We start from the raw sequence: 7,543 nt of genomic DNA, 5'->3' as shown, positions 1-7,543 counted from the left end.
CCTTTCCAATAGCCGCCGCCAGATGGCGAGGCCTGTCCTCTCCGGAACAGCGGGCCTTAGAGAATGAGAGCTCTGAAAGATGAGGCCAACAGCGTTCCCAGCTTGGGTGCTTCCTCTCTCAGAAAGGAGCCTTGTGCCAGGAACAGTGAACTGCTTCCAACTTCATCCTTACGGGAACCCTAAATGGCAGTGGCTAGGCACTTGCTACCCAGACACAAGCCTATATTGAGTGGGTACTCAAAGGCTTTCATCTCTTGTACACAACACACAAAGCACACACACACACACACAGAGAGAGAGAGAGAGAGAGAGAGAGAGAGAGAGAGAGAGAGAGAGAACGTAGTCTGGCTGGGAAACCTGCAGAGAGCATATTATTTTAAAGAGAGTAACTGATTTTTAAGTGTCTGCTGTGTGCATACCAGTTTAATGGGCACTAACCATGCTATCACTGCTCTGGCTGTCGACTGCACAATTACAGGACCAAAAAAGGAAGTTACAAGCAAGGTCATCACAGAGTTAACAAACCACCATCTGTACATGGATATGGTGGCTGACGACTGGCTCTGAATCACGGAGGGCTTCCTGAAGGTGTGTTTCAATCTGACTTCAAAAGTACAATACTCTTGGATTGACTTCTGGAATGGGGGGGTCAGGATGTGGAGACTGGTGAGGGGCAGAGGGGATGCTGAAAGTGGACAGATGATAGCAGAGTGGGGAGGACAAGCTGTGACTCCCAGCTGCAAGGGAAATAGTCACCAGACTCAGCTTCCTGCATTGTGCAGACATGCTGTGTGCCCTTGGTCAAACCACTTAACTTCTCTTAAGTCATTCTTCCTATCATCAGCAGAGGGCCCACTGGGTGTTCTGTGTGACAGCACTTACCACAGTTCCTGGCTCAGAGCAAGCCCCTGGGAATGGTGGGTGTTCTTTCCTTTGTTGCCTCATCCCAGCAGGTCCTTCTCGGTACCATGGTGGCTGCGGGATGTGATAGTTCAATAAGTACAAGGGCTTCAAAACCAGAAAACTACAAGAATGGATCCTGAGTCCGTGGCCTTGGGTGGGTCATCTTCTCAGTTTCTTCAGCTCTGAATCAGGGGTGTCGGCATCCTCCCACCAGTCTGTCTTCCAGTGTTCAAGCTACTGAACAGGAAGATAGTACGGGGCCATTCATCTATAAGAATCATCTTGACTGATGGTGAGTGAGCAGCATCTAGCATTCCCAGAGATGTCCCTGAGGCCGTGTTCTCTCTAGGCAGCTCTCTAGGCCTCTTTCTCTTTCCAGGTACTAGCTTAGAAAGGCACCACCCAAACATGCCGAAGCCTTCAAGGACTCCTGTCTGTGGAAAAGTGCTGTCCGTGCCCTGACCAAGAACGTTGCTGGAAGACCCCTGGTGCTCATCACAGGATGAACTCACTCCGGGATGCAGGACAAAGCTGGAGATGCTCTGGGGAAAGGAAACAGGACAAAAACAGCTGGCTGCAAGGCTCACCAAGGCTCAGCAAGGCCCATCTCTCCTGCACCCCTGCCCTCAGGAATCCCTTAGCCCCAGACCTCTTTCCTGGAGCCCTGCAAAGAGGCATTCCATCAAAGGACATGGCAGATAGGCCTCCTTGCTATACTCCTCTGCCTTGGGAACTCCCTGGAAGGGGGTGAAAGATGAGCATCAGGGTTTCTTACTCAAGGGGCATGGGTCAGTGGGATCTTCCCTACTAGGGTGCCCAGCCTGTCCGAGCCAGTCTAAGAAGGAGGAGCTCCCTGCTCTATAACCCCGAGCTTCCTGACAGCAGCAGGGACAGGGTCCCTTTCTGCATGAATTTCTGGCGCCATTGTGAGGACCTCACATCTCTTCTAACTTGTGGTACCAGAGCAGGAAGTGTTGGTCCCTAATGGAGGCAGAAGCCACAGGTGCTCTGTCTGGCACCATGATGGTAACTCACTAGTCTTGATCACCAAGGACTCCTTCCTAGGGCACCCTTGGCTACAAATGATTTTTTTAATGTTACTTGAGTTGTACTAAATATTTAAAGATCTCATTGAACTGGGAAGTCTAAGGCTATATTGCTTTTAAGTAAACCTAGATCCAGTCACTGAAATCTTCTGAGCTCTACCCCCTCCCCCCGACTTTAAGGCAGATCCCCACATCCCTTCCCACATACACTTACACTCAAATTCAATGTGTCGAAGCATGGTGTCACATGCCTGTAATCCCAATACTCAGGAACTGAGGCCAGCTTGGGCTATAAAGAGTCAAAGTGAATAAAATATGAGTGGGTTGGGAGTATAACTCAGTGATAGAATACTTGCCTGGCCTGTGCAAGATCCTAGGTTCAGTCCCCAGGGCCACAGAAAATTTTAAAAAGTTAACCAATTAGTTAAAAGACTAAATTCTTCATGTGCTCTTGTGCCCATTTTGTATGATGACACAAAGACCTCAAGGTTTCCTCTGGTGTGAATGCCCCTCTTGGAAGGAGGCGTGGCTTCCATGGGAAGTAGGTAAGCTCTTAACAGAGGATAGCAAGGACAGGGCAGGTCCAGGCCACAGCTCTCGGTGAGGTCTTGCCTCCAAACCAACTCAGACGGAGTGCAGATTAAGGTGGAAGCTGTGAGTCTGGTTGGGAGACAGGGAAATGGGAGGAAGAGGAGGAGCCATTGTGTTGGGCAAGCAATGGAGCAGAACTCAGAAGTTCAAGTGGGGAAGGCAGAAAGGTGGAGGCAGCAAGGATATGAATGGCTCTCTTGTCTTTCCAGCCCAGCAAGGACCTCCAGTCTACCTAGCTGGTTCAGTGCAGACTGAACAGGGTCTTGTCTGTCCTCTGCCTCCCTAGGTTCCCTTAAGGAGTCCTGAAACTGCATGGCCCTGTGTCTGTCCTTGGCTTTAGGCTCAATATAATCAACAAGGAGACAAGCAAAGCGTCACTGAAGGAAGGAGAACGAAGCCTCCTTGACAACAGCTTTACCAGAAGCCCCTTCTCAGTTCCAGTCTCCTTCCTTTAGGATTGCAGGAAGGCACTCTAGGGTCTTCAGTGGGGCCGGCCTCAGGTTTCTACCCAGGTTCCTGTGGCACCCCATTCGTTCCTCACCCCTACTTCACAGCTCTGGTCTGCTTAAGAGGAGGCTCTAAGAATTGCTGGAGGGTCTTGTAGCCACAGAAAGGAGCAGAGGTTTTACAGGCAAGTGAGATGAAGTCAGAGCAGGCTGTGCAGAGCAGAGGAGACTCTCAGGGTCACCAGCAGGTGGCAGCCTAGAGCTGGTTTTGGCCCACCGGGAATTCCCAGGCTCCAGGGGAGTCTTTGCCACTACCTCTCAAGGGCTGTGTGTTCTGGGCCCTGGAGAAGAGATTGGGGTTTGGTGACTAAGATTGTGTCCCTAAGGTGAATCAGAGAGATCAAGACATAGTGACATAGGGAGGGAGAGCAAGAGGCTCTCCGTGGTCATGGCTTCCCAGAGTTTCTCAGAGGCCGGCCAAAGTCATATAAATAGGCTTCTTGCAAAGACAAAACAGACCCAGTCAATAGGACTTACTGGCTTACTCAGTAAATGTCCAAATGCAGGATGTTTACAAGGATGGACAGCCTAGTGGGGTCAGGGAAGAGAAAGCGGAGGGGGTCGCCCTCTCTCCTCTATTCCTGACTCCACTGCCACCTTTGTGTCACTTCCACTTCAGGCAGGCTCTGGTCTTCTCCTACCCCGTACTACACCAGCTTCGCTTACAGCTGAGAGGCAGGTGCACCCCAGAGCCCAGTGAAAGTCCCTGAATTACTGGCTGGTTTTGGTGGATACTTAAAGGCCAGCTCTGAGTTCTGCCCTGCCAAGGTCTATGCCAGTCAGCCACTGTAGTTCTGGGAGGCGGGTCACATCTACTGAACCCCACAGGCCTAAACTAAAGACCAGGTTCTGGGAAGGCACAGGTGACAGACGTCCACCCCTCCAAAGGTTTGGTCAATTGCATTGGCACTGTGAAGGAAGACCAATTGTCCTGAATGACTGTGTTTCTACCTCTTTAATCTTCCCCGAGTCCTGCTAAGTTTACCTAATTCCAGGAATAGTGAGCTCCCCAGACTTCCACCCTTTGACTGGAAGTGACCTGCCCTTCTCAAGCACAAACACTCTTCTCCTAAACAAGAGACAAATTGCCTTTAATAATGGTGCCCTGGAGCCAACAGGACCAGACCTGAGATAGTCATCAGCCAGACCATTACTGGACCAAGAATGCTTGGCTATGCACTTTCCTCGCCCTTCACTTTGGTTCTGCCTCCGTATACCCTGAAGCTGTGGTAACAACCCAAAGCCAGGGATCAGGGCTTCGGCACTTACTTCATCCCAGTGTGGCTATCCTGGGTAAAAATCACTTGTTTGCTTCGCTACCAGCCATCTTTTTCTGATTGTACTCTTGGCTGACCCTGGTTAGGTACCTTTGGCCAAGGACTCCAGGAAACAATTCCTATCCCTGCGGTGACACAATCTCCGCCCTAATGCCATTGGAACCTAGTGCTATTCAGCATCTGGAAGAGTGTGCATAAGAGAATTTGTGAGTGGATGAGTGAAATAGTGAATGGATGAATGAATGAATGAATGAATGAACGAACAAAATGCTTGCCATAGCCTGACACCAGACAATTGCAGCCTGGGTATTTTTCTAGGACTATGGTGTCACTAGTTACTCTTCTATTACTGTGAAGAGACACCACGTGCAAGGCACTGATAAAAAAGAAAGCCCTAAATTAGGGTCTTGTTTACAGTTTCAGAGGGTGAGTCTGTGATCATCATGGCAGGGAGCATGGCAGCACGCAGGCCGGCATGGTGCTGGAGCAGTAGCTCAGAACTTACATCGTATTCACGATTTGGAGGCAGAGAGAGAAATCACTCCAGCAAGTTAGGCCTAACACGGCAAATAGGCCTAACACGGGCTTTTGAAATCTCAACCCTACCCCACCAACAACGACACACTTCCCCCAACAAGGCCACACCTCCGAATCTTTCCCAAAACAATTCCACCAGCTAGGGACCAATCATTCAAATATGTGAGCCTATGGAGGCCATTCTCATTCAAGCCACCACATATGCAACAAATTTCTACAAATAAGGTGCCTTTGAGTAACTGAGGTTCATCTTTTCCCAGCTCTAGATGCTGAAGCCCACTCGGGTACCTGCAGGGCCACACATTTCCCAGGAAGGCCCCAGAAGAAACCTTCCTAACCTCTTCCAGCTGCTGGTGGCCAACAAACTCCCATGGAATGCTGTCCTCTGGGCATGGCATGGCTGTTTTGAAATCAGAGCAGCTGTGAATACCTGCACAGGACCCTCACAAGATTGGGCTGAATAACATTTCAGAAGGTTCACAGGGCATACATGGCATTTGTACAAGGGTTCATGAGGCTGCATGTGAAACGCTGGAGTCCTTGCCTCTCCCTGACGGTTACATAAATAGGTAATGAAAGTTGGTCATAGGGGATGTTTCTTTGGTTATAGAACTCCTCAAAAGTTGCTCATTTTCCCACTCTGTCCCCCCTCATGCTTCTAGAAAGAACCCCAGTTAGAGCCGGCTTGATGATTCCATGGGTAAAGGCACTTGCTACCAAACCTGATGACCTGAGTTTGATCCCTAGAAACCACATAGTAGATGAAAACAAACCCTCACAAGTTTCATCCAGGGACTTAAACAAGAAAATTTCCTTCCCTCTGTAACAGGAACCCCAACGCTCTGCTGTTTGGGCTTCATGTCTTCTTAAGGCTTTTGTGGGAAAGGTTGAAACTGAAACCAGGAGTCATTAGAATTTCATTCTGGCCTCACCTCTGTTCCCTCGGGTCCTTATCTCTGTAGAAAGAATTCAGATGAGATTCACAGAGTGTGGTGAAGAAGACATAGTTTACTGCAAAGGAAAGGAAAGCTTGCTTATGAGCAGTGAGAACGAATGACCGGAGACACCAATGTGCCAATGCATTTATGGGGAGACTTTACGTTGTTTCTAAAGGCTCTGGAATAGCTAGCTTTCCCCAAGTGATTGACAGGCCCATTTGGTTTGACTTTTTGGAGAAGATAATGGGATATGAAGTGTTCATCTGAATTCATAAGCATTGTGCAAGGTTTGCGGCTCCTGGAAGTATGTTTAGCTAATTATTAGTTAATAACAACCAGGCAGTTCTGGTACTTAATGTCTCATCCTGGAAAATGATTCAGGTCGCATTCCTCCTATCAGTAACATCCTACAGTTCTGGCTCTTCTCTCTACAAATGTATGTAGGAGGGAGGGGTCAAGCCCTAATGTCTTTCAAGGTGGCTAGCTATGTGACATAGTAAGTGACATGTGGCCCAAAGCAACAACCATGAATCCCTGGCCAGGTGGCAGAGACTAGCAAAGTCTTGTCTGAAAGGGACAACCTGGACTCAGCCAATGGCTGTCACATGGAAAGTAGCACCCAGGGACAACCTGGACTCAGCCAATGGCTGTCACATGGAAAGTAGCACCCATCGTTGCCAGGTCTAGGAAATTTTTTTAAACGAAACCAGAAAGTCTGATTTTTATATAAGGCTTCCCAAATTTCAAAATGCTATTCAGCCCACAAGCCACGAGTTTGCAACCCCTGTTTAAGTGAGACAACTTTTTCCACTTTTCACTATTCGCTCTCCAACTTGGCTCTCTGGCTGTCCACAAGACTTGTTGGTGAGGAGCCAAATGGGGCTGGGCCAGCAGGCAATCCCCACTCCCCAGAGGTCTGCCCCTCCCCATCTCCACCAAACCCTGGGCTGTCCACTCAGATGGCCCAGTTCTCTCCTACAGATCCTGGTCCCAAGGGACTGCTTGCAGCTGACCCTGGCAAGCCCATTCTACAGCCTTCTGGGCAAGCCTGAACTTGTCAGAAGCCCACTGAGACCCAAGCCACTGAGCTTTTCCAAGCCCTGGGATACTAAGCTCACTCTTCATGATCTCCAAGACCCTTCAGGCAGGATGATACTGGTTATCTCAGCACATGACCTAGTTCCTTTAATTAGTCCCAGCTCACCCTAATCCCACCTCCTTTTTCTCAAGCTTGTCCTTGCTGACCCCTTGGGCAGGATAGCCTCTACCTTTAAGATAGGGCGAACTTCCTTCTCTGATAAATATTGCTGGAAATGTCTTAACTGCTCCCACCCTGCACCCCCTGTGCTCTTTCAGAAGCAGCTCAAAAATCACTTCTTCCAAGAAGCTTTTCTGGAATATCCATATTAGTTGGGGGAGGGGGCAGCAAGGTCAGACTTGATTGTCTTTCCCAAGAAAGAAGACATTTCTCTGGGCAGAGTTCTGTGTTCTTTGTTGTATTGTGTTCTACAGAGGACTACCACTGAAACCAAGCAAATGCTTACATTGGGGGGGGGAGGAAGGAAGGAAGGAAGGAAGGAAGGAAGGAAGGAAGGAAGGAAGGCCAACTAGATTCTATTAGCTTGTATCTGACTCTTTCTACCTCTACTGATTTCCTCTCTTGTGTCTCCATGGCTGATTATCTAAAATTTCTGCTTTGGACCATCAATAAAGGTCGGGGGTCTCTTATCTTCTGACCTCTGTCC

The sequence above is a fragment of the Meriones unguiculatus genome, chromosome 10, assembly GCF_030254825.1.
Source record: "Meriones unguiculatus strain TT.TT164.6M chromosome 10, Bangor_MerUng_6.1, whole genome shotgun sequence".
Taxonomy (NCBI): Eukaryota; Metazoa; Chordata; class Mammalia; order Rodentia; family Muridae; genus Meriones; species Meriones unguiculatus.
This window is presented reverse-complemented; position numbering follows the sequence as displayed.